Genomic DNA, 26,969 nt, shown 5'->3' with positions numbered 1-26,969 from the left:
ACCCTCGTCCCGAGCCACGCTCACCCTCGTCCCGAGCCACGCTCACCCTCGTCCCGAGCCGCGCTCACCCTCGTCCCGAGCCGCGCTCACCCTCGTCCCGAGCCACGCTCACCCTCGTCCCGAGCCACGCTCACCCTCGTCCCGAGCCACGCTCACCCTCGTCCCGAGCCACGCTCACCCTCATCCCGAGCCACGCTCACCCTCGTCCCGAGCCACGCTCACCCTCGTCCCGAGCCACGCTCACCCTCATCCCTGAGCCACGTTCACCCTCGTCCCGAGCCACGCTCACCCTCATCCTGAGCCACGTTCACCCTCATCCTGTGCCACGCTCACCCTCATCCTGAGCCACGCTCACCCTCATCCCGAGCCACGCTCACCCTCGTCCTGAGCCACGCTCACCCTCATCCCGAGCCATGCTCACCCTCATCCTGAGCCGCGCTCACCCTCATCCTGAGCCACGCTCACCCTCATCCCGAGCCACGCTCACCCTCATCCCGAGCCATGCTCACCCTCATCCCGAGCCACGCTCACCCTCATCCCGAGCCATGCTCACCCTCATCCCGAGCCACGCTCACCCTCGTCCTGAGCCACGTTCATCCTCGTTCCGTTGCCACACTCGTGAGAAAAACAGTGCTGCCTGCATTCTACCTGAGTCTTATCTGGACAATAGCATCCAGAACAGCAGGCTATCCCAGTATGAGGCAGACCCAGGCAGACTAAGCAAAACTCTCTTTCACAGAACAAAAAGGAAGAAAAGAAAAAAACTCAAAGCCATGAGGATTACTTTATTTGTTTTTCATTTCTGAAGACATTGCTTGGGGAAAAGATTACTCCTTATTAATACTCAGACCGGGAACAAATAGGCAGGGGCTGGAGAGATGACTCAGTGGTTAAGAATACTTACTGCTCTTCCAGAGAACCCAGGTTCAGTTCCGAGCACCCACCTCAGGCAGCTCACAACTGCCTGTCTTGTGAGCTTGGGAAGATCCTATGCCCTCTCCTGGCCTCATGAGGCACTGCACACATGTGCACAAACACACATGGATGCATACACACATGCATACACATGATTAAAAACAAAATTTTTAAAAGAAAGGAAAGAAGATGAGTAGGGTTCTTATATGATATTCCGGACTCTGCCTATGCTACTTTGTTTGTTTTTAATGTGTTTGCCTGTGTGAGTTTGTGTGTGCCACACGTATGCATGTGATCATCAGATTCTCTGGAACTGGAGTTACTGGCAGCTGTGAGTTACCTGATGTGGTGCTGGAAAAAGACCCTGGGTCCTCTGCACTCTCTCTCCAGCCGCTGCCTATGCTAGTTAAAATCTATTGAGTACTTGTTCTAATATAGGCATATAACTCAGACAGGCCTGGTCAATGAGGATGCTGCAAGCTAAATAAATGGCACTATGTATGCTAAGTCTATACTACAGCTGAGCATTTTATTGGGCATTTTATTCATTTGATAACATAGTAATTCATTAACATAATGAGTGTTGCCAGTGGTAGTGGCACACACCTTTAGTCCCAGCACTTGGGAGGCAAAGGCAAGCCAGCCTGGTCTACAGAGCCAGTTCCAGGACAGTCAGGGCTACTCAAAGAAACCCTGTCTTGCAACATAATGTATATATATAGTTGATTTCCTCAGATATGATGAGTGTTTTTTTAAAGAGCTCCTGTCTTAGAAGTCCACACTGAATTTCATAGGTAAAATTATGCATCTGAGCTGCTTGGGGCTTTTGTTTTGTTTTTGTTGTGCTAAGGAGCCAACCCTGACCCTTAATAGTATTCATTTTTAAATACTCCAGGAAAGGGTCTCTAAATAAAGAAACCTGCTGTGCCTGACAACAGGAGTTTGATTCCCAGGACTCACATGGTGAAAGTAGGGAGCTAACTCTTGAGTGTGTGTTTGCCTCTGGACTCTACTGGTCCTCTGTGGCACACGTGCACGAATTTGTGTACACACTAAATAAAATACAATTTAAAATTTAAATAAATAAACAAATACCCCAGGAAGGAGGGATGGAAAAGAAAAGGTTGAGGAGAGAGAGAGACTGAGACAAAGAGAGATGACAGACAGACTCAGAAAGAAGATACAAATGCCACCAGAATGGCAAATGTATTCATTATTGTGGAAATTCTAAAATAGGCCACTGTTAGTTCTAGGTCATGTGGTCTACATAGTGAGCTCCAGGTCATCCAGGGCTACATAGTGAGACCCTATCCCAGTAAATAAGTTAATAGATCATTTAAATATAAATAAATAAAGCCTACATTAAAAGTCAGTTATAAAACCAAGCATGGTGGCATAGTTCCATAATCCCAGTACCAATGTGGTAGAGGCAGGGTAGTTAGGTAAGCCACCCTCAGCCATAATACATTCAAGGCTAATTGAGTGTTTGTCTCAAAATATCAAAAATAGAATCAGCAGGATGGCTCAACAGGTAAAGGTGATTGCCACAAAAGCCTGGTGGCTTGACCTTAATCCTCAGAACCTACATGGTAGAAGGAAAAAACTAATTGTCAAACTTGCCCTCTAACCTCTTTCAGCATGACAGTGGCACACACGCACCAAATAAAATAAAATAAAAATAAAAATGTATACGTAAATAAATATATAGAAATTTCTTGAAAATCAAAAACAACTAACTACAAATGATAGCTATGTATATTTAATATATAAAAGTAGACTATAGTAACATGGCATTAGAAACAGCTGTGATCTCTAAGGAAAAAGTAAAACTTACTTATCTTTTTGCATTTGAGACACTCTCTATTATGCATTTTAAATTATAAATTACTCATAAAAGGCAAAGAGTCCAGCCATTTGGTAGAATCAGGTATCATCAGAACTAATCATTAACTAATTGGTCACCAGTAATTGATCACCAGCCACTTCATACACCAATCTCCTTTAGTGTCTCGTTCCATTTACGTTACAAATTGCCCTGGCATCACTAAAGCAGAAATCCCCAGCCATCTGTCCTGGCCTGTATTCTAGTGTTCCAGGCTGCAGAAGCACCAGGGTCTAAAGACTGACTTTCTGGGTTCCTGTGTTTTTCCCTTACCTTCTACCTCATGTTTCATTTATTCTGATTAAAACTTTTTACATTTCTGCATCCGAAGACATTCTTTGGTAAAACGGCTGGAGATTTTCTTCAGTGGGAATGGCAAATCTCACTCTCTATTTGCTTTTCTAGTGGCTTAAACAGAAACTAAGCCCCCGTTCAAAACCCAGATCCAAATGAGGCTTGTCTCATCAACCTAGACACTAGGGATCACTTTGTGTCCTTACAATCTATTTGTCTCAGCAAAGTCCTGAGGAGCCTGCAACAACTGATGACTGGTTTTAGGGAGATGTTACTTTTCCAACTTAAACTCTGAAAATTTAGTATCTGAAAACATACAGCATTTACTTATAGAAAAAAATCAAACGGAAGCACATTGAAGTTTATATAATGTACATCCTTTTAAAATATTTTTTCTGAAATTTTTCTTTTCAATCCCAAATGGAAAATGAACCAAGCCTGCATAACAAGTACAAGGGCTGGAATGTTATTCTCTGTGTGAAATTTTACAGCAACAATTATTTTTAGTAACATCTCGGCCAAATGTTCTCACTGGACTTGGTTTATTCTGAAATCGGATACCATGCAACACCAGGATGAAACACAAAAACTGCAGCACTAGTCTACGGGTGCCTCTAGAATTAGAATTACTATGCTTTCACACATACCAACCAGGTTGCAGGAAGAAATTTACATTACAGAGCAATCATAGTCCTTTCTGAGCAAAATGAAAAATTTTGTGACTAAACTCAGGAAAATCTACTTTTCAAGTCTGCTTGCTCTCTGTTGAGGATGGTTTAATGTTTCCTTCATTTACTGTTCTATTATGGATGGTTTAATGTCCTATTTGTTATAAAAGCCAATAATATCAAACCCTCAGGGAAAGGCACAAATTACAGCATCAGTGCTTCGACACCAAATGGGGACATTCATGTCCGATTTCTAGATCCTATTTTCCTCATTAGCATTTGAGTACTATAATTACAGTTATCTTAAAAAAAATGTTGGGGATAAAGCCCAAGGCATTTCATGTGACTAGACCATTTCAATTTTTTCTGATGCAGCCAAGGCTGGACTGGAACTCAAGATTGTCTCCTTCTGGTATGTCATATGTCTAATGTCATGAGTACACTTGGCTGGTTGGTTGGTTGGTTGGTTGGTTGGTTGGTTGGTTGGTTGGTTTGAAACAGTGTTTCCACATATCCCTGGCTGTCCTAGAACTCACTATGTAAACCAGGCTGACCTTGAACTCAGAGATCCATCTGCCTCTGCCTCCCAAGCACTGGTATTAAAGGCAAGTGCCACCACACCAGACTCCAAGAGTACTTTTAAATGTCTAAAACAATACCCCAATAAAGTATGTTCCAAACACATGGCCTGAATGGACTTGAAGAAACTGAATTTATAAAAAATAAAATAAAATAAAGCACAAGTAGTATGGTTCAAATCACTGAAGTTTTATTTTCTGTTTTCTCTTAAAATGGTAAGGACTCCTGCACTGGAGTTTCAGCTCACACATCTCCAGCTGGACTCTCACTCTTGTCCATTGTGCAAACAACCAACAGCTTGGCCCAGGTACTCTGGGAAGAGGACAACGTTTGGCCCTTCTCTCCAGAAGCCTAGAGAAGCCAAGGGCAAGTGGGCAAGGAACTATTTGAGCTCAGGGACATGAGTGACACTGCAAAAGAAGGAAATGTAATAAATATGATATTGCACCTCTTTAGACTTATAACAGTAAGTATTTCATCTGCATGACAGACTATTTTGAGATGCCTGCACTGTGAGCTAACTTGATGATAAAGCTAACATGTTTCAAGCTAGGCAATAGTGGTCCATGTCTTTAATCCCAGCACTTAGGAGGCAGAGGCAAGCAGATTTGAGTTCAAGGCCAGCCTAATCTATAGAGCGAGTTCCAGGGCAGCCAGGGCTACACAGAGAAACCAGCTGATTCTGCTATTTTCATTAAAACCATTCTATGCTAAAGAAGGGAAGGAAAAAAGGCTAATCTCCCCCCTCAAAAACAAACCCATCCAACCATTCTGTAGAGAATCTGCTAGACACACCTAGAGTATAACTAAGAAGCATATTTACATCTAATGACTTCCCATATATTTTAACAATATCATACTACAATTTATTAGTAATGAAATCCAATCCAAAAGAAAGGCATTTTCTTCTGCAAGTCAACATCTCTTGCATCACAATCAGTAGACAGAGGCAGGCTGATCTCTATGAGTTCAAAACCAGACTCAGAACAGACCACAGAGAGAGTTCTAGAACAACCAGAGTTACTGACAGAAACCCTGTCTGGAAGGAAAAAAAATCTCTTGCACCAAATACCAAATACATATTACACATAAAGAGGTCTCCATGGCAAACTTTAACTTTGTGCCTACAACTCTAAAACAATTTATAATTGATAGGAATGGGCCTTAAGAAACAGAGTCTTAGCTGGGTTTGGTGGGGGCATGCCTTTAAAAACAAGAAGATCCCTGAATTCAAGGCCAACCTGGTCCACATAGTGAGTTCCAGGACAGTCAAGGCTACATGGAAATACCCTGTCTCAAAAAAAGAAAGAAGAAAGAGACTTATAGAGACCTGTATGGAATGGCTACTGACAGTCATGTGACCAGTAAGATCCATTTATCTATGTCCATAAAAACTAAGTATTAAAACAGGGCCTTATAAGATGGGGGGGCGGTGGGGGACATGGGAGGATGGGAAGGAGAGGGAACTGGGATTGATATGTAAAATAAAATTGTTTCTAAATTAAAAAATAATTTTAAAAACCAGGACCTAGCAATTCAAAGTGCTAGGCATCCAACACCTAGCATCAGAATATAGCACATTGACATTTGAGGAAATGTGTTCTCTGATAATCCAACCCATCTCCCCTCCAGGTAGGTGCCCACGCTGTACCTGAAGGAAAGAAACCTCTTACCTTTGAAGAAGCAAATCCTGCTACATTCTCCAGGCCTACTACCTTCAGCCTACACCTATTGGGTCTCCTCTGCTTCTAGGCATCATCAAAGCTCTCTACATCTTTCGACCTCACACACCAAACGTGTTCACCTGTTTCTCTGGGTCTTCATTTCTAAAGCTCCTGTGCCATGTGAAACTTTTATTTATAAACTGGGTTTAAGCAGTTTCCTTGTTGGTTTATGTACTGGCACAGGTGTTTCAGCCGTCAACCTGGTAATAAATAGGAAAAATCTTTTCTGCAATCATTATTACTACTACTACTCGTGATGCTTCCGTGAAAGGCCACTTAGTCCAATGCACAGAGTATAAGTTAATGGGACAGAACTAAGGAATACAGGATCTAAATAACATCAACAAAGTCAGTACGGTGGCTTCAAGCATGGAATTTTTTTTTCCAATGGGGGACAGAGGATACTTCTCTAAGTCAATATGCACAGAAATGTTTTTCTACCCAGGCATCTCAAAGGCCATGTTGTAGCTACATTCTCAAGTGTGAGTGTTACACAGGAGTTTGAATGCCTTCTACATAAGCAAGACAAAGAACAAAAGTAGGCTAAAGACTTATGTCACACCCAAGGTCCAAAAATAAATAGACAACTGTACAAGGAAGAACTCCATCTAACCAACCAAGACAGTTAGGTATATGTGAAGCTTAAGAAACTGTTAAAAGAAAAATCAACACTAATCAAAATAGACCGAAATACACACACACACACACACACACACACACACACACACACACACACACAATTTTTTTAAAGAAAAAAAAAGGCAACTGATTCCAAATGTTAATCTCAGATTTCAGGTTGAATCTGGGGAAGTCCCAGCACTGTGAACAGTAGCATCAGGCTCTCACGTGGGATGCTTTAGACAATGGGCTGATCCATAACTTCAGTCTACTTTAGACACTTGGATGGATGGGCTAAGAGCCCAGTGTGCTGTAATAACTCTGCAAAGCTTTTGGCTCTGGCTGTGAACACATTAGCATGAACTTAAATCTGTTTCTTTGTTTGGAACAAGAGATATTTGCTTGCACTTTCTCCCTAAATGGGATTGGTTAAAGAACCTAAGACCTCAAACAGTGAAGTTCATAACTGGTACAGCTGCCATCATAGTTTTGAACCCCAAATAAACTTTTTGGGGGGAGCAAGTGTGTCCTTTGTCCTTAACTGTACTCATCAAAATAAGCCATCTCTTTATGGGGTGTTTCTGTCAACATTAAGGAATTCTTGCTTTATTTCCCTTTCTTGGCTCCCCTCTGCTGTAATCTAAACCTTGTTGTATGTTATCATTTGGAGGGGTCCTTAACGATGTCACCATTTAGAAATGTCACACATCCAGCCATTTGTTTCTAAGCTAGAGAGTGCAGGCTATTTAGAACAATGTTCCAATTATTCTTGCTAGAACTACTCAAAGTCACTAGAATGAATTTCTCTCAACATATCACTTAGCTTTATGCCTGGAATTAAAAGAAGTCCCTCACTATAGCAGTAAAAGCTGGTATTTACACAACAAACAGATAATCAGAGGACCTCTACACTAAAACTGAGATTCGTATAAAGGGTAATTGAACAATGAAACTTGATTTTGTGTTTGTTGTTTTTACATGTGCATAGATGGATTACATGTGACATTGATTTCTACTTATACTGATGGCAAGTCAATAAGTGAATTTCACTCTGGCTAAAATTAGACTGTGTAACTAGCAGATGGATTCTAATAGCATTATGGGACACTATGTAGCCCTGGCTAGCCAGGAATTGACTGTAGAACAGGATGACTTTGAACTCACAAAGATCCACCTATAAAGTCCTGTGTCACCACGCCTGGCTAGTTGTATTTCCTTTTAAATGTCATTAAAGATTAGCATGTGGCTCAGCGGCAGAGCACCCAATCAGCATGTATAAGGCCTTGGGTTCAATCCCCAGCATCAAAGTGAATGAGAGAAATCTGCAAATGCTGTACTCCTAACTGGATGTTGCAATGCTGCATATACTTGTTCCATTAGCCAATCAACAAGTATTTTTTCTTCTTGTCCAGTTTAGGCCTAAGCATGAATTTAAAGAAAGAAAAATTACTCTGTAACCTTACAGCAAATTAAACATCATTTAAATGTTTTAAAAAAGTCACCTTGACAGATATGCATTAAACAAAGAATATTGTATAACTCAGAACACTTAGATAGGAGCCCTTCAAATGTTGCTGTGTGTGGCATTTGCAATAACTGAGAAATGATGCATGAGGTCCTTTAACCAGGGCGGCCCACATTCCCACAAGCCAGACAAAAAAAGCTTACAGAGCAGGCGTTTACAGTCTCGTCTCCAGACCAGGAGAGACTTACGCCCATGCTACTCTCCTAAGAGGAACAGAGCTCTAGTTTCTCTCTTCTTTCTTTCTTGGTTGGTTGGTTGGTTGATTGTTTGGCCTTGTTTTGTATTTTTGTTTTTAAAGATAGGACTTCCCTGTGTAGTCCCAGGTTTTTTCTGTGTAGCTCTGGCTGTCCTGGAACTCACTCTGTAGACCAGGCTAGCCTCAATCTCAGAAATCCCCCTGTCTCTGCCTCCCATTAAAGGTGTGTGGCACCAGTATCCATCTGTCCCCATTTTCTAAAGAAAACCTTTGTGATCTTTTCCAGACAACATTTGGGAAGGAACATTAAGTTATGATGATTTTTACTATCCTGGTAATTTTAATAAAATGCAAAATTATCTAAAAGAGAAAAAGCTTTTTTTTTTTTTGGTAGGGAAATGCTCTCCCCTGAGACTGAATTGGTACAGAGCTGCCCTAAGCTGTCCTCTGGGTGCCAAGTCTGAGCTGTCACTCATCTTCATCTCACTGAGCAACTCTCCTCCCTATAAATACTGAGACAACTGTCAACCCTCAGCTCTAGTCTAGCGCTAATACCTTCCCTGAAAAGCAGAATGTTGCATGTGTGACGGGCCCCTATCTCAACTGTAGTCTCCTTAACTTTACAATAAAGCAGCTGTAAACAAAGCTTATGGGAGGCTGAAAAATTTATAACTTTCTTCCATTTTTCATACTAATATTAGTTTTGTTTAATTTTTGAAACAGTCACAATGTACCCCTGCCTGGCCTGAAATTGACTCTGTAGACCAAACTGGCTTAGGACTCAGCTGACTAATCAAGTCTTGCCTCCCAGATCTAAGGATTCAAGGGATGCACCACCATACCATACTCAGATATTAATAATCTTTTTAATTCAAAAATCTAAAATACCCAGAGATGAGCATCTCCCTAAGAAACTGGTGGTATGGTATGCAATCACATGAGAGTCTTTCGGCCATATGCACAGGGCATTGATGTGTTCAAGTGTGGGCATCATTTTATCAGGCCCCCATATTCAGAGAGGTTGTCTTGGCATGGATCCAAAAAGGGGGGTGTGGTTTCCAGCTAGCCTGAGCTGGTGTAGAGACCTTCTTCATATCGGGCTTTCCTACGTGGAGTGGCTCACAATGACGGGTAGTGGTAGAGCCCTTTCCAGACTATAGCCACCTTCACTCCATAGCACCGAAGCAGGAAAAAAAAACATTTTATTCTCTATCTTTTTTTTTTCAATAAGGCTTACACCTGTGGCACACAAGTCTGGGAAGATGAATCCTCGCCCTGTTTCTGCATCAGCTTATGCAATTCAGGGGCATGAGATGGGAAATGGTCCTCCATGTTCACAGCTCGATGGGTGGGGCAAGCTCCTGTCTGTTGTTTGGTGTTCCGTGACTTAAACCTCAGATTGTAGAAAGCTGTAGAGGGGAATAGACCACATCTCAACAGACCCTTGCTTCCATTCCAATGTCTCTCCCCACCCTAAAGTTTATTCCATGCCTAAATGCTTCTGGATCTTTCAGTCTTTGGCCCCAAAGCCTCAAAGCCTATTGCTTGTGAGAGGTTATTCCTGTATTTATTTTTTTAAGAAGGAAGGATACAATTGCTTTAAAAGGGAGCCTAATTATTTGTGTATTGTCTTTCAAGGAGATACCACACAACTAGATCTAAAACTCTACCCAGAACTCACAGGGACGAGGGTCTCCCGCCAGAGCAAATAAACAAGCTGTTCTCCTAAATCCCCTCCTTTTGCCTTCCAAGTACACATATTTATTTCCAGCTTGTGAAGGAGGTTGAGTATAATATGCCGGAAGGAACAGTAAGATGCTGTTCCGTCTCTGCTCTCACACTCCAAAAAGGCCACACCTAAGATACTGAAGAGCTGAGGATCGAGCCTGAGGCATGAGTTAGCACTGCACTCTTGTCAGGGAAAAAAACAAAAAACAAAAACAAAACAACAGTGCTTAGAAATCTGCACTTCTCACTCTGCCGCACCTTAGCTGGGCTTTGGAAGCAGGAAAAATAATGTGCTTGCTGGGAAAGAGAGTGAGAACTCCATCATGTCTTCTGCGGCTGTGTTCCGCCAGCTGACAGTACCTAATTGCAAATTTTAACCATTTAAAAAAAAAAAGATCTCCAAGCAGCCCCACTGTTCACCAAAACTAACCAAGTGTCCCCACTGTCGCTGCACCCTGCTTCTCCCTTTTTCACCTACTCACCCACAGCAGGGAAGGGTGGCAACCACTACATATTCCTCTGGCACAAACACAACCTGAATCTTAAGAAGCAGTGATGTTGACGGAGGGAGCGCCCACCCTCTCCGCACCCCTTGCTTGCCACAGAGAAAATGAGTCCAGCACAGGGTTAGAGACTCTGAAATCAGTTCCGTTTAATCAGGTCTAAAAGAAAAAGATCTGCCCTGAAATTACAAAAACAAAAACCAGAAACTGCATATCAGAAAAAAAAAAACCATCACGTGAATAACGAACCAAAATCGGGGCTGGGGACCATCTGCACATGGGGCGCTGCCTTTGACCTCCCTGGATGGCATGTAAAACCATGCTACCCAGTCCAGATCCCGAGCGCGATTTACAAAGGGCTTCCAACATCCCCCCATCCACACCAACACTTCCTCCCGGCTTCCCAAACGCTCCGAACAAAGACCTTCTTGAAGCACTTACTGAAGCAGCAGCTTCTCTCAGCGATTGCCTGTGACCACGCAGCAGGAGGGGCCCCGGACAGGACGAGTCGGAGTCCCCAGCTTCCCCGCCTGCTGATGTGTGTGAGACAACAGCGCAGGAACCGACTTTCCCATCACAGCCTCAGACTGTAATCCATGTGCTTCCCGCGGGCCAGTCCCAGCTGCCTACAGAGCACCACATGATCTGCTCTGACATCAGATCAGCCCGAGACAGCCCATCCGCCAGCCCCTTCCACGCTTGTGGGTTGCATCACTCCGTGCCCTGTCTTGCATTGAAGCAGGTGGTACAGAGTCGGGAACTGTTGTTTTCTTACAAAAGATTTTTTTTTTTTTTTTTGTGACCTGGTTCGGGGAAAAGCAGCACGCACTGCAGCTGGATTTGTTCACAGCCTGTATGGAGCAGAAACATGGCAGTAACTGGAGACCCACTCCTAGTTTAGACAAGACGGGGAATGAGTCAGGAAGCCAATGCTGTGGGAGTGACCTCATCGGCAAAACCCACTGTCACTGCCCCAACTATCCCTGCACATAAGTTCATGCCACAAGACCTGGAGGGAGGGGGTGTGTGTGTGTGTCATGGAAGGCCTCGGGGACATAACCATTTGACTTGTTACAGTATGAAGAGTTCACATACAGTCCAACCAAAATTCACTTGACAGACAAAAGAGCAGGGAGGAAATCAAGATACCTTATTGGCACTGCATGCATTCATTCAGGAGCCATTATCACCGGCATCCATCTGACACAAAAGGAGTCTATCAGAATGGGGGGATAAATATGTCTGTTAAAATTTCTGCGACTGGGGGGGCGGAGGAGTATTGAGGTTTTCAAGGCTCCTCCCCCAGCGCTGATGTCACAGAGATGTGCCACCATACTACTGGGGATCAAAACTCAGGGGTTCATACTTTCACAGCAACCGCTTTCTCACTGAGTTATCTCTCCAGCCCCCCTTCCCCCCACGCTCCAAGTTTTGTTTTCCAAGACAATGTTTCTCTGTATAACAGCCCTGGCTGTCCTGGAACTGGCTCTGTAGACCAGGCTGGCCTCGAACTCACAGAGATCCGCCTGCCTCTGCCTCCCGAGTGCTGGGATTAAAGGCGTGCGCCACCAATGCCCGGCCTCCCAGTCCCTTCTTATCTTCATTCCTTTGAAACAAAGTTTTACCATGTAGCCCAGAAAGTCCCCAATTCCCAGAAACCTCCATGCCTAAACCTCCTAGATGCTGGTTTTACAAATATGTGCCGCCACCACAACTGGCTTTGGATTGGGCCACCACAACTGGCTTTGGATTGGAAGGTTAGTAACCAAACTGTGTTTTATCCTCATTTCATTAAGGTACATTGTAATGTATATAAAACTTAAGGTAAGAAAATCCAAAATCATAAAGGTTTTTCACGAAGCAAAATCATAGTCGGAAACAGACATCAATAATCAAAATGTAATTCAGCAGGTTATTTGTAAGTTGCTCTTGTTAAACACCACTATGGGCACTAGGGTGAAAGTCTAACCTCATTGCCTTCATTTCAGCATCTGTGTCCTTTAGTTTGGCTGAAGACACAAAGATAACTCATTGTCCTAAAGCCATAGCCACCTCAGATTCCACAGCAAAACCTGACAGGACACACACCCTCCACATGAGGCACAGATCCTAGTGAGGATATACCTGGAGCTCATCTCCTGATGGCCACCTGCCGCCTCAGGTAATGACATCTTCAGAATCAGCACTGAGACAGGGATGTGTGGGACCACACCCTGATCAGGACTGCTTAAGTAAGCATAGCTCACACTCTTTTAAAACCTAATCGGCATCCTAAAATTGGAGTTGGGGATTGCTGGACCCCCTTATCTGTTCTTCCCAATGTGACCACATCAATTAAGTTTCCCCTTGTCAGCTGTTGTCCAGTATTCCATTATCCCTGCCTTTAACTGAGATGTCTGGAAGGATGACCAAGTCTTACCTGTCATGTCTGCTGGAGACCTGTCTTCTTAGCAGAGAAAAGTACCCTTCTCTATTTCAACTGCATTACTTCCCATGCAGCTCAGGCATATGTGTGGAAACAGTTACAAAGTCACTGAATACCATGCACCCTGGTTTAGTGACTTCAACATAACAAATGCTCAGTGTACAAGAAGAATAAAAGAACTGTGAGGAGGGTGTTGGTGGCGCACGCCTTTAATCCCAGCACTCGGGAGGCAGAGGCAGGTGGATGTCTGTGAGTTCGAGGCCAGTCTGGTCCACAGAATGAGTTCCAGGACAGGCTCCAAAGCAATACAGAGAAACCCTGTCTCGAGAAACCAAAAAGAAAAGAAAAAGAACTGTGAGAAGACAGTTTTCAAAAGGAAAAATACAGATATTCAATAAATACTTTTTAAAAGTGTCCAACATCGCTAGTCATCAAAGAAATGTAAATTAAAACTACTTTGAGACCTCACTGAAGTCAGAATGGCAGTCAAGAAACCTACCAATAGACTAGATGGTGGTGGTGCCCGCCTTTAATCCCAGCACTCAGGAAGCAGGTGGATCTCCAAGTTTGAGACCAGCGTAGTCTGAAGAGCAAAGTCCAGGACTACACAGAGGAATAGCCAGGGCTACACAGAGAAATCCTGTCTTTTTGGAGATTCCCCCATGAAGGGCCTCACCCTCCCTGGGGAGCAGAGGGGGCATGGGGTGGGGACTTGGGGGGTTGGGGGAGTAGGGAAGGAGGGAAGGAAGGGAGGGAGAGGGAGCTGGGATTGACATGTGAAGCAAGTTTGTTTCTAATTTAAAATTTTTTTAAAAGTGGAAAAAAAAGAAACCCCATCTTGAACCACCACCACCAAGAAAGAGAGAAAGATGGGGGAGAAAGGGCAGAAGGAAGGGAGAGAAAGAGAGACAGAGGGAAGAAGGGAGGAAGGAAGAAAAGAAGGGAGGGAGGGAGGGAGAGAGAGAGACAGAGAGAGAAAGAGAGAGGGAAGCCTACCAACAAATTCTGGTGAGGGTGTGAGGAATAGAAACTCTTATTAACTGCTGGTCATGGTATAAATGAGTACAGAAGTTATGAAAATCAATTTGGGCCGGGCGTTGGTGGCGCACGCCTTTAATCCCAGCACTCGGGAGGCAGAGGCAGGCGGATCTCTGTGAGTTCGAGGCCAGCCTGGTCTACAAAGTGAGTTCCAGGACAGCCTCCAAAGCCACAGAGAAACCCTGTCTCGAAAAACCAAAAAAAAAAAAAAAAAAAAAGAAAAAGAAAATCAATTTGGGAGTTTCTCAAAAAATTAAAAATAACACTACTATCTGACCCAGCTCTACCACTCCTGGGCATATACCCAAAGGACTCCATACCCTCAGAGATGCTGCACCCACTGTTTGCTGGTTTGTACATAATAAAAGAGATGGAACCAGCCTAGATGTCTGTCAGAGATGAATGGATAATGAAAATGTAACATATATGCACAGTGGAATTTTATTCAGCTACAAAGAAAAAGAAAACTGAAATGTGTATGAAAATGAATGGATCTGAAACATACTATTAAGCAAGGAGACCCAGACTCAGAAACTCAGAAAGATAAATACAGTGTGTGCTCTCTCATTATGGAGACCTTAGTCTGCAGTGTGTGTCTGTGTGTGTGTCTGTGTGTGTCTATGTGTGTGTGTGTGTGTGTGTGTGTGTGTGTGTGTGTCTGTGTGTGTGAAGCCTAAGAGCCCTGAAAGGAGACCAAGAGAGGGTAAAAATGGGCTATGAAGACGGGGAATGAGCCAGAAGATGCGTGGGACAACGGAAGAGGAAGAAACTGGGTGGAGTAATCACAAGGGAGAACCAAAGGGCAGCAGCGCTGAGTAAGGTGGCAGCATCGGAGGAGAGTCACGGAGACATTCTTGTCAAGCGTGCTGTGCTCACGGCTCATACCTTGTAGACTAAATTTAACATTTTTAAATATCTTTAAATTATAAAAGAATTGAGTGTGGCTGTTGCGGTGAGGTGAAATGTGTATACAGGCGCTGCCTGGTCCTGGCTTCCAGCACAGAGCGCCTCAAATCTTGCAGTTTCCCAGGCAAAGATTTTGTTCTTCCTAATAAGCCCCTTTCACACACCCGTGGGCACTGTGCCCATGGCATGACTGGAAGGAGAGGGACAACCGTATACATCATCTGCAGAGCGAGAAGCTAGCAACCAGTGGAATCGACATGCATGATTGGGGTTGGAAACTTCTCTGTCTCCAGGGAGTGGAGAGGCAGTGGAGACCGGCTTACTCATGGAAGACTGGTGATTTGGTCAGTCACGCTACGTCACCAGCCTCCTGGAAAGCCTAAGGGGAGGCCCTGGTGGATCATATCCACAATCCCAGCAATGGAAGGCTGAAGCCACAGTTTGAAGCCAGCCTGGGCTAAATTGTAAACTCTAAGCAATCCTGGGCTGGAGACCCTTTCTCAAAAAATAAATACCAAATAACTGTAAACTGCATGGTCAAGGGGCTTCTGGGCTGGCAAAAACATTCATACTCCACAGAGTTCCCAAGGGTGCAAGCCCTGCACTGAAGACCCTTCCTAGTTTGGGAGGTGGTGGCACATAAATTTAATCCCAGAACCTGAGAGGCAGAGGCAGGCAGATCTCTGGGAGTTTGAGGCCAACCAGAACTGTTAAACAGAGAAACCCTGTCTCCAAAAATTTTTTTAATTCATTCATTCATTTTTTAAAAGACCCTTCCTAACCTCAAATGTGTGTTGGTTACCTTACTAATAGCTTTCATGTGTGTATGGACACGTTTATATTTGTGCATATGGAAGCCAGGGGTCAATATTGAGTCTCTTACCCAATAGCTCTCTACTTGTTTATGTTTTCTACGTTTATTTATTATTTGTGTGTGTGTGTGTGTGTGTGTGCACGTGGGCACGTGCATGCCAGAATAACTGCCACAGCATGTGTGTAAAGGTCAAAGAACAACTTACAAGGGTCCTTTCTCTCCTTCTACCCTGTATCTTCCAGGAACCAAAGTCAGGCTTGGTGGTGGGCACTATTACCTGCTGAACCATCTCACTGCATTATAGTTGGGAGACACAGCCTACCGCATAGCTCGCCAGGTCAGCTAAACTCACTGAAGAGCAAGCCCCAAAGACCCTCTCATCTCTGTGTTATAGATGTGTTCCTTAAGCCAGGTGTTCATGGGGTCCTATGGATTTGAACTCAGGTCCTCATGTTTTACGGGCAAGCACTTTACTGACTGAGCCGGCTCCCTGGCTCCCCGGGTCCCCTAGGACTCCTTATAATAAACCAGTGGATGGTGAGTAAAGTATTTCCTTGGGTTCTGAGAGCTGCTGCAACAAATTAGCAAATGAGGGAGAACCCCAGTTTACAGCCAACGCTCACAGAAATATTGTGAGTAGACTGGAGAGCCATTGCTTGTAACCGGCTTATGGAACCAGGACAACTCTGCAGGACTGAGCCCTTAACCTCCGCTGCCTGCATTAACTCTGGGTAGTCACTGTCAGAACAGAATTAAATTTTCAGACACCCAGTGGGAACCTGCAGAGAAATGGAGCAGTTCTGGGTGTGAAAAAAACCCAGGGTGTTGTGTGGATAGAAAAAAAAATCACAGCAGTGAGAAGCTCACACAGTTTCTTCTTTATGAGACCAGTTTCCAGTAGTGATCGAATGGGAAATTAGGTATCCCAAGGAACCTCCAAGTGAATCTCACAGTCAAAGGCATCTCTCAGGCATCTTCTTGAGAGAAAATACTATGTGGTTGGTACATCTAAAAAGATTATTTAATAGTTAGATAGCTGACGGATGGATGGATAGATAAATAGATAAATGAGAAATCAAATCTTAAGTTGATAAATACATACAAAATACTATTTACATTATATAAGTTATCTGAATAAATGTTACTTAAATATGACTATCATAACTGTGATTGGGTGTATTATAAAATACCATACTTCAGTCTTTTATGGTACTGGGGATCAAACAAGGAATCATATGTGCTAGGTAAAAACTCACTGAGCTACACCCTGAGTTGCCCATTTGCTTTTTATTTATTTTTTAGTGTTCTGTCTACACATGTGCCTGTGGGCCAAATGCATACAGTGTCTGAGGAGTCCAGAAAGCACATTGGCCACAGGGAACTGGGGTTTTAGACAGTTGCTAGCAGTCCTGTGGATGCTGGAATTCAAACCAGAGTTTTCTACAAAGGCAGTCAATGCTCTTACTGAGCCATCGCTCTAGCCCCGCCCACTCACATTAAATGCAAGGGACAAAGACAGAGTAATAAAAACCAAGTGCTTGCATATCTTGTGATTGTTCTGTAAAAAGACTAATTATTAAGCTGGAATTTATATAATCAAACTACATGCTTTTATACATAAGTGTCTTGGGTTTGAATATCTTGGGATCTTGCTAACATTAATCTCATAAATCTACTTAACTTTGGACATTTAATAATAATCCTTTTTAGATATCTGCCTACATACTCTGATGGCATGATCTGTTGACACACTTACTTGTCCGATCAGCTAAGTCATATGGGAAATTCAGTCCCAAACATAGGATGTTCATCCAAAACATATGTAGTTTAAAAACATCAAATATTCAAAAATCATTATTTCTACTCAAAAGCCCTAGCTCATGCTATGATTCCTGTCACCTGGACTCTGGCGACTGCTTCCATTTGTCCTCCATACAGCAAGCAAAATTCTGGGACACTCACTCTCCCTTTCCTGAGACCCCACTAAAGTTTCCTTTCTCATTTAATTCCTTACTGTGGCTCTTAAAACTGTGTCAGTAATGCTGTACAGATGTTTCTCAGGGAGCCTCCTTCTCCAGAAAGCAATGTGCTTAACATTGACATTACACTCTTTACTGAGTTACTGGGTGTTGTGTGTGTGTGTGAGAGAGAGAGAGACAGACAGACAGAGACACAGAGAGACAAAGAGAGAGTGTGTGTGTGAGAGTGAGTGTGTGAGAGACAGAGTATGTGTGTGAGAGAGTCTGTGAGAGAGAGTGTGTGTGAGAGAGACAGAGAGAGTGTGTGTGTGTAAGAGAGAGAGTGTGTGTGAGAGAGAGAGAAAGAGAATGTGTGTGAGAGAGACAGAGAATGTGTGTGTGTGTGAGAGAGAGAAAGAGAGAGACAGAGAACGTATGTGTGTGTGAGAGAGTGTGTGTGTGAGAAAGACAGGGAGACAGAGTGTGTGTATGTGAGAGAGAGAGAGAGAGAGAGAGAGAGTGTGTGTGAGAGAGACAGAGAATGTGTGTGTGTGAGAGAGAGAGAGGGGGGGGGGAAGAGAGGGCAAGAGGGAGGGAGGGAGGGAAGGAAGGAAGGAGAGAGCTGCACTGCACGTGTGGATATCAGAAGACAATTCTCTGCAGTTAGCTCTTGTCTTCCACTGTGGGTTCCAGGAATTAAACTCAGGTCATCAGGCTTGCACACAAGTGCTTATGCCTGCTGACTCATCTCACCAGCCTGCATTGTCTTCATGAAATGACTGATAATTGGGTTTTTTAAGTGTACGGAGGGGATGCAAATGTATGTGGGTGCCTGAGGTGGCTGGAAGAGGGTGCTGGATATCCTGAGGCTGGAGTTACAGGGGCTGGTAAGCTGACCCACCCACTTGGGTACTGGGACCCCTACTCCTGTCTTCTCTCTTAACTGCTGTACCAGCCCCTGACACTTGATTTTGTTATAATTAATTTATAAAATTAAAGTACAATTCATTGGGATAGATTATCAGAAATTTAAGCTATGGAATCAAAGAATGTGGTGTTATTCGAACCAGAACTACCTGTTCAAAGCCTTACACTCCCAGCCTTCCTTGTAAGTAGGGATAGCCTTGTGAGCCTAAAAGAAAATAGTTTGTTTGTCCTAGTCAGTGTTCTATTGCTGTGAACAGACACCACACACAAGGCAATTCTCCCCCAACCCCTCCTCATTTGGTTTTTTGAGACAGGGTTTCTCTTTATAAAAGCCATGACTGGGGCTGGAGAGATGGCTCAGAGTTAAGAGCACTGACTGCTCTTCCAGAGGTCCTGAGTTCAATTCCCAGCAACCACATGGTGGCTCACAACCATCTACAATTCAATCTGGTGCCCTCTTCTGGTATGTAGGCAGAACACTGTATAAGTAATAAATAAATAAATCTTTAAAAAAAAAAGCCGTAACTGTCCTGGAACTCACTTTGTAGACCAGGCTAGCCTCAAACTCACAGAGATCCACCTGCCTCTGTCTCCCACACACTGGGATTAAAGGCATGCCTCGCCACCACCTGACTTGGCAATTCTCATCCGAGAAGACATTTAGTTGGGGCTTGCTTCCATTTCAGAGGTTTAGTCCAGTATCCTCATGACTAAGAACATCATACAGATGCACATGGAGAAATAGCTCAAGGTTCTACATCTGGGTCTACAGGCAGCAGGAAGAGAGAGAATGGACCCTTTGAAACCTCGAAGCCCAGCCCCAGTGACACACTTCCTCCAACAAGGCCACACCTCTTAATCCTCCTCAAATAGCACTATGGAGACCATTATTATTCAAACCACCACACTGTTTTAGACTTCTTTCTTTCTATTCATAGAGGCTGCAACACAGACTTGTCTGAGGCAAGTTCTAACCACATGCATTTAGTGCTTTGGGAAAAATGCTCCCCTAACTGATGACAGAAGGCAGTTACCCTTCCAACCAGAAGCCCTGCCTGGGAACACATAGTTTTGGGGGCTCTTAAAGACACTATTTCCAAACTTCATTGTTAGTTTTGTGTTTGGGCTCTGTGTCAACCAGTGCTAGCGCCTTAAGTTTGAGACACCTAAGTAACATTGCCAGATCCCAGAAAGAGACATCATAGGATAGCTCTTGCTCTAGTGAACATGAGATAGGGCCATCCATCCTCTCAGCCCTGGGCAGCCATCGTTAGGATGCCCTTCCACCCATGCGTGTGAGATCCAGTTCACTGTGTTCTCTCACCGATGGGACACGTTTCTCTGCTTTGAAAGAAAAGCTGCTAATTTAATAAATTAAAGGTGACTGTGGGTCAGTTCTTATTATTAATTGGTATACCATCCTATGACAATTGTTAATATTTTTATTTTTATTTGATTTCTTTCTTTCTTTCTTTTTTTTTTTTTTTTTGGTTTTATGAGACAGAGTTTCTCTGTATTGTTTTGGAGGCTGTCGGACCAGCCCGGCCTCAAACTCACAGAGACCCACCTGCCTCTGCCTCCTGAGTGCTGGGATTAAAGGTATGCACCACCACCGCCCGGCTTTATTTGATTTTTAACATCTTTCTTTTCTTCTCTGTGGAGTCTGTCAAAATCTTTCCTTTCAGGAAACACATTGGACTGCTTTATTGTTATCAACTGTGATCTTCCTAATGTAAGTTCTTCCACTAGGAACAGTCTTGAAGCTCTGACTTTAAACTCAAAATGCCATTCTATACTAAAAATAACTAGGGTTCTTTAGGGTATGGCTGGCTTCAAACCTAACACAGACTCTAAGGCAAGCTTGGATGAAGTTTTCTACCATAAAGCAAAGAAATCATCTAGAGCGCTGCGATGAGGTCAAAGGTCTAAGTGACTAAAGCCAGCTTTACCACAGCATCTAAGGCAGGTACTGTGACCCTCAAAAGGCCACACCAAATAAATCAAAATAACATTTCTTTTTCTGCCAGACCTGCAATCAGAGCATGGCTCAGTGGGTAAGCTGATTTCAACTCTCTGTACCAGTTTCATATGCTCTGTCCACCACAATGGCTTTAGTGTTGGGTTTCACTAAAAGCCTGCTCCCCAGAGGGTGTCTGGGAGAAATGACAGAAGAGTGTCAACATTACAGCATGAGAACATACGGAACATACATATTGGTGCCGCCTGCTTTGCTAAATGCAATCTGTCACCGCATCACAAAGAAATTATAACTGATTGACTTGCTTAAATACAGAAAAACTTTAACGATGGTCAGTAAAGTCGTGACTTTATAATAGACAGCTCTCATCATTCCAAGGGCTGACCTCAGTATTATTACAAAAGTATGACAACTTATATTGTACAGCTCTTTATAAGCACAATATGATATTCATAGCATTGTTTACAAAGTCCTTTGGGGGAGGAGAATGATGTGCGTGTATATTCAGGTGTAAGCACATATGTAGGAAGTAAACCTGTGCATATGTGCATGTTTAGAAGGTCATAGGTCAATATTGGGTACCTTCATCAATCACTCTCTACCCTTTTTGTTTTTCTTTTTGGATTTCAGTTTTTGAAGACAGAGTCTCTGTGTAGCCTTGGCTGTCCTAAACCCCTCTGTTGACCAGGCTGGCTTCAAATTCACAGAGACCTGCCTGCCTTTGCCTCCAGGTGCTGGGATTAAAGGAATGTTCCACCATCACCAGGCTTTTCATTTTAAACATTGAAACTGGAGTTCATTGCTCCCGCTAGACTGGCAGACCAGCAACCCCAGGAATCCTTCAGTCTCTCCTGCTACCAAGCACTAGGGTGGCAGGTGAATGCTGCCACACATAGCTTTTACATGAGTCATGGAGACCCAAACTTGAGTTCTCATGTTGGCAACTGTGCCATGTTCCCAACCCTTGATCGTGGTTTTTTGAAACAGGGTCTCATTTAACCCTGGTTGAGGAGTGTTTTGACCTGAGTTAGTCATAATTTTAGATAAAAATTTCTAGCCTACAGGAGATATGGTGTGAAGTTAATTAAATGACAGCCAGAAGCAGCAATCATAAATCCAGAAGGTGGAAGTCTACCAGAAAATTTGCCCAGTCTCTTCAACGAAAATTAGAATAGACACAAGGAGGGAAGAGGAAGGCAGAAAGAGAGGGAGAGAGAGGGGGAAAGAGAGAAAGACAGAGAGGGGGGAGAAAGAAGGGAGAGAGGAGAACAGATCAAAAAGCCATAGACCCACAGGGAGGATAAGTTTGAGGGATAAGAGTCACTTAATGGAAACTAGTTTGAGCAACTCAGTTAAAACACACACACACACACACCCACACACAGAGGCACACACATACATGCACATTTTGGAGAGAATTGAGAAAATCTGAATGTATGGCGGGCATTAGATGATAGCACAGATTTATTATCTTCAGATGTAGTAATAGTAACAGTGGTAAGCTTCGTGAAAAACATGTCCTCCTTGTAGAGCTGTGCAAGGAAGAACTAAAGAATGCAGACAGAAGAATAGCACATTTGTAATTTACTTCTAAAATGCTTTCCAAAAAAATAGGAAGTTAAGCATGATAGTTCATACCCAGGTGAAGCAAGAGGGTACTACTACAGGGTACATCATGAGTTCGAAATTATCCTGTAATATATAATAAGTCCTTTCTCAAAAACCAAAGCAAGCCCAGCAGTGGTGGCGCATGCCTTTAATTCCAGCACTTGGGAGGTAGAGGCAAGTGAATCTCTCTGAGTTTGAAGCCAACCTGGTCTACAAAGCGAGTCTCAGGAAAGCCAGGACTGTTACACAGAGAAGCCTTGTCTCAAAAAAAAAAATCCAAAAAAATGGGGGAAGAGGAGGACTGGAGAGATGGCTCAGTGGTTAAGGGCACTGACTGCTCTTTCAGAGGACCTGGGTTCAATTCCCAGCACTCAAATGACAGCTTACAACTTTCTGTAACTCCAAGATCTGATACATACATGCAGGCAAAGCACTAATGCAAATAAAAATAAATTTTTTAAAAAAGGAACAGAGGGAGGGAGGAAAGAAGGAATGAGGGAAAGAGGAAAGAAAGAAAGGAAGAAAGGAAGGAAGGGAGAAAAAAGAAAGAAAAAAGGACAAAACAAAAGAAAGGAGACAATTGGAGAAAAAAAGAAATGTGGCAAGATGGTAACAACTGCCAAACCTAAACACAGGCCATATATAATATACTTAATATACTTGAATATTGTGCTATCTTCATAACTGAAATGTTCTATGTAATGAACAAAAATTTATCTCCAAATTTTTGTTTCTCTAGATATACACTTCTAATTTTTTTAACCTTTATGGCTTAACTTTAAAAAAAACAATTTAAGCATTAAATTCAATGACTTGTAACATTTGGGGAGCTATTTTCTATGCCCTCAGTTGCCTAGGCAATTTAGTAAATAATCCCCGTTTTCCCCACTTGCTATCCTTTATTAAATTATTCGTATATCAGGGTCCAAGATAACTGTAATATTGGTTTGTCTGTATCAGTGCCATTTTCACATAATAACAGCCTTATGTAGGAACAGGAATGAACTAATCTCTTCAATGTTCAAAGCCATCATTATCTATTTTCTAAATAATATTTGGAGCCTCCCCGATGTCCCCTCCAAAATCACATAGTCCTTTCTTTCCTGTTGTCATTAGAACCAAACTGGGGCAAGTGTCCTGTCTAGGATGCTGAAAGCCTGGTCTTTATTTCCTCTTTCCTGTGGGTTGCGGCTTGCTCTTTTCAGGTTCCCCAGTCCTACTGGAGTTCTTCCTGCTCTCCCGCATGACACAAAAGCTGTGGACTCCTTCTTCCACACAAAACTGAAGAGGGCAATTTCATGGTCGGGGTTCCCGCTGCCACTTCCCACTGACTGGCTTTCCACTTTATTATACTGTTCACCACTTCCGGATGTGCTCTGCTTTCTCTTGAAAGGAACTTGTGTGTGTGGTCCCAGACTCACACAAAAAAGAAATCCTCAAATTATTATTTCCCTTATTTTGGACGCTCCGTTGCTACTTCCGAAGCCTATATCCGTAGCTACTTGTCCTGGCAGCCCTCCTTGATGCTGAATCTGCAATCATCTAAAACCACCAGAGTCTTCACTGATTATTTCTTAAAACAGTCCAGTGTAGGCACCAGAATCTCGTCCACATACACGTATGGTTATCTGTGTCCTGGTGAAACAGTGGTCCCTCGGGTCAGCTTAACTCTTAGTCCAAGTCTATTCTGCAACTTATTAAAACATAGTCATCCACATAATTTTTTTGGCCTCATCCATAAAGTCAGACAATCTCTGTGATGTAAGAGCAAATGCTGCCTTAGCTATGAGAGCAGATGCCACCTTAGCCATGAGATCAAAGTGGTCTTCTGGAGGTGTTCATCAATTACCTCATCGTGATTCTGAGAGTTCAAATTGGCAGCAAACCTGTTGAGAGCTCATCAAAACTCTTCGTTTTCATCAAAACAGGACCTCAAAAAGTCACACTACAACTTCCATGGGGAAATATATATGTATATCCCTGTAGTCCTCCATCGCTCCAGGTCTGCGCCAAGCTCCCTGGATGGGAGTCTTGTTTGGTTCCCTTGTGATCCACATGGAAATGTCCATCACTCTTCAGTTCCTCCATCCATATGGAAGGATGTAAAGTGTGTCACTCTTGCCCTCTGCACATCTAGGCACTGGTCACAGGTCGCAGGATAGCACCACCAGAGGTGGACTTTTGAGCAGGGCATTGTTTTAAAACTGTAGCTGTAGGAACTACATGATGGCCCATTGTGCTCAGCTCTCAACCGCTGAATGTATTTGGGGATTTCAGAGTTTAAAATAGTTTACTTCTTAATGTCACATGATCCTGCTATTTTCCTAAGCCAACATAATTTCTAACTGTATTCTTAAGTATGTATTAGTACTTATCTTCATACCCACAGACAGCGGTACCTCTCATGGCTCATCAAAGAAGCTCTTTTGGCAACAGAGGGAGACTGTTACAGAGTCGCACAGTTGGTCCAAGTTCATAGAACTGTGGGTGCTGTAGATCACACCCCTTAGACATGACAGTGAAAATGCAGCCATGACACCTCAACAACACAGTTGCCTGAACAAGACTGACATCATGGATCTACTAGTTGATACACATTCCACATGGCCCCATCCCTAGATAAGGAGCTACAGGTGGTCAACAGCTGCTGAGAGAAGAAGAAATAGTTTCTTCCAAGCATGACAGTCAGTCCTGGGCAGCATACAAGCAATGTTAAATAGACTCAGCACAATACACACATACACACATGCACACACATGCATACATGTGACAATAGAGACCATGAATTGTAAAGGGGGACACAGGAGGAGGGTGAGGGAGAAGGAGGTATGGAGTGCTGTAGATGCAATGCTTATGCACGACATTCTGAAAAGAAAAACAAAAATTTTTTGAAAACGGATCAGGGCTGAAGAGATGGCTCAGCAGTTAAAAACACACGTTGCTTTTGCAGAGGACCTGGGTTTGGTTCTCCGCACCCACAGAGTGGCTCACAACTGCATGCAACTCCGGTTCCAAGGAATCCCAGACCTTAACTGGCTTTCTCAGGATCTTGTCTGCCTTCTGATGTATAGAAACTCACACAGGTACATACATATATACATAAAACAAAAATATTATGTAAGTTATTTAGTCACCAAGTGTTCATTACTAAATACTGTGCTAAACAATAGTACAGTGTGGCTGGAGAGATGGCTCAGAGGTTAAGAGCACTGGCTGCTCTTCCAGAGGACCCGGGTTCAATTCCCAATACCCACATGGAAGTTCACAACTGTCATAACTCTGGTTTCAGGGGATCTGATACCTTCTATACCAATGTAAATAAAATAAAGTTAGTAAATAGCTTTAAAAAAACAATAGTACAGTGGTAATTAGAAGTTGTTCTCTGTCTAAGAGGCCTGCCTTACTAACTTTGATTTTCAAATAAACAGCAGATACCATGTCTTCCATATAGGAATGTCCCATGAAATATTTGGCGTGTTTATTCTCTTAACATTTCAGGAAGTCAAAGGAGCAACAAAAGTTTCACTGGGTTGAAATCCAAGCATCACAAGGACTACATTCCTTCCAGGAGCAGCCAACATTCTCTGACTTTTAGTCACATCGTCCTATTCTGTAAAAGACCTGCATTTTCAAGTCTGCATCTACTCTTGGTTGGTATCTTTCTCTTCTGTCTGAGTCAAATCTTCATCTCACCGATTTTAGAAGCCCTGTCCTCCCTCCCTGCCTGCCTCCCTCCCTCCTTCTCCCCCCCCCCCCTCTATATATATATAAAGGCATCTGTCTCCCTACTCTGGATGTCCTGGAACTCACTCTGTAGACCAGGCTGGGCTCAACTCACTCTGTCTTTCGAGTGCTAGGATTAAAGGCATACACCACCACTGTCCATCAGCATTTGTCTCTTCAAGGCCCACCAAAATCTAATATACTTTCCCCATCGCAAAATCTTTAACTGCATCTACAAAGACCCTTTTTCCAAAGGTGCTATGGAAGTTTCCCAGGAACTGGGGGGGGGGGGGTTGGCTGACTATGGTGCTCTGAACAACATCTACTAGAAAGGTCTAGAGAAGCAAACATGGGGCTGAAAATTCAGTTGTACAGGAAATAACAGAAAGGGACAGGTGTCAAGAAAGGGTTCCTGAACCCATGCTCAGGGAACTTAAATCCAGCATGACAAGAGCAGACAGAGGAAACTGGAGAGCAGCATACTTAGCGACACTGATCTAACAACCCCTCCAGCCCATCAAAAAGAGCAGGCTTCATCACCAACACAGCGTTAGGGACGTTGGGCAGTGATGATGTCTGAAAAAAAAATCCCCATTGCTTCAGTGTATGTATGTATGTATGTATGTATATGTTTTTGAGACAGGGTTTCTCTGTATTGCTTTGGAGCCTGTCCTGGAACTCACTTTGTAGACCAAGCTGGCCTCAAACTCATATAGATCCACCTTCCTCTGCCTTCCGAGTGCTGGGATTAAAGGCGTGCACCACCAATGCCCAGTTTAAAAATATCTTTTAGGGTTTTTGTTTTGTTTGTTTCCTAAGACAAAATCTTGCTATACACGTGGCCTAGGCTGTCCTAAAACCTGTGATCCTCCTGTCTCATCTTTCCAAGTGCTGGAATTCTAGATATGTGCCACCATAGTATGCCCAGCTTAATTATTTTTACCTGCCCAATTTATTAAA

The 26,969-nt window shown here is 43.3% G+C and overlaps 1 protein-coding gene across 2 annotated transcripts in view; it reads right to left on the bottom strand.

The window, feature by feature from the left end:
* The window catches only part of Ank2 (ankyrin 2), a 557,097-nt gene that overhangs the window by 459,645 nt on the left and 70,483 nt on the right, over positions 1-26,969 (bottom strand). The window contains exon 1 of one of the 2 annotated variants that reach the window (XM_040751836.1): positions 11,074-11,248. The exons of the other annotated variant lie outside the window; for it this stretch is intronic. The gene's annotated coding sequence lies outside the window, so the exon portion shown is untranslated. Of the gene's footprint in view, positions 1-11,073; positions 11,249-26,969 lie in introns of those variants that run through there. 2 annotated transcript variants of the gene reach the window in all.

This window comes from Mesocricetus auratus, unplaced genomic scaffold (assembly GCF_017639785.1).
Source record: "Mesocricetus auratus isolate SY011 unplaced genomic scaffold, BCM_Maur_2.0 Super-Scaffold_100009, whole genome shotgun sequence".
Classification (NCBI taxonomy): Eukaryota; Metazoa; Chordata; class Mammalia; order Rodentia; family Cricetidae; genus Mesocricetus; species Mesocricetus auratus.
Note: the sequence above shows the minus strand (reverse complement) of the source record. Positions and strands in the feature narration are given on the sequence as shown.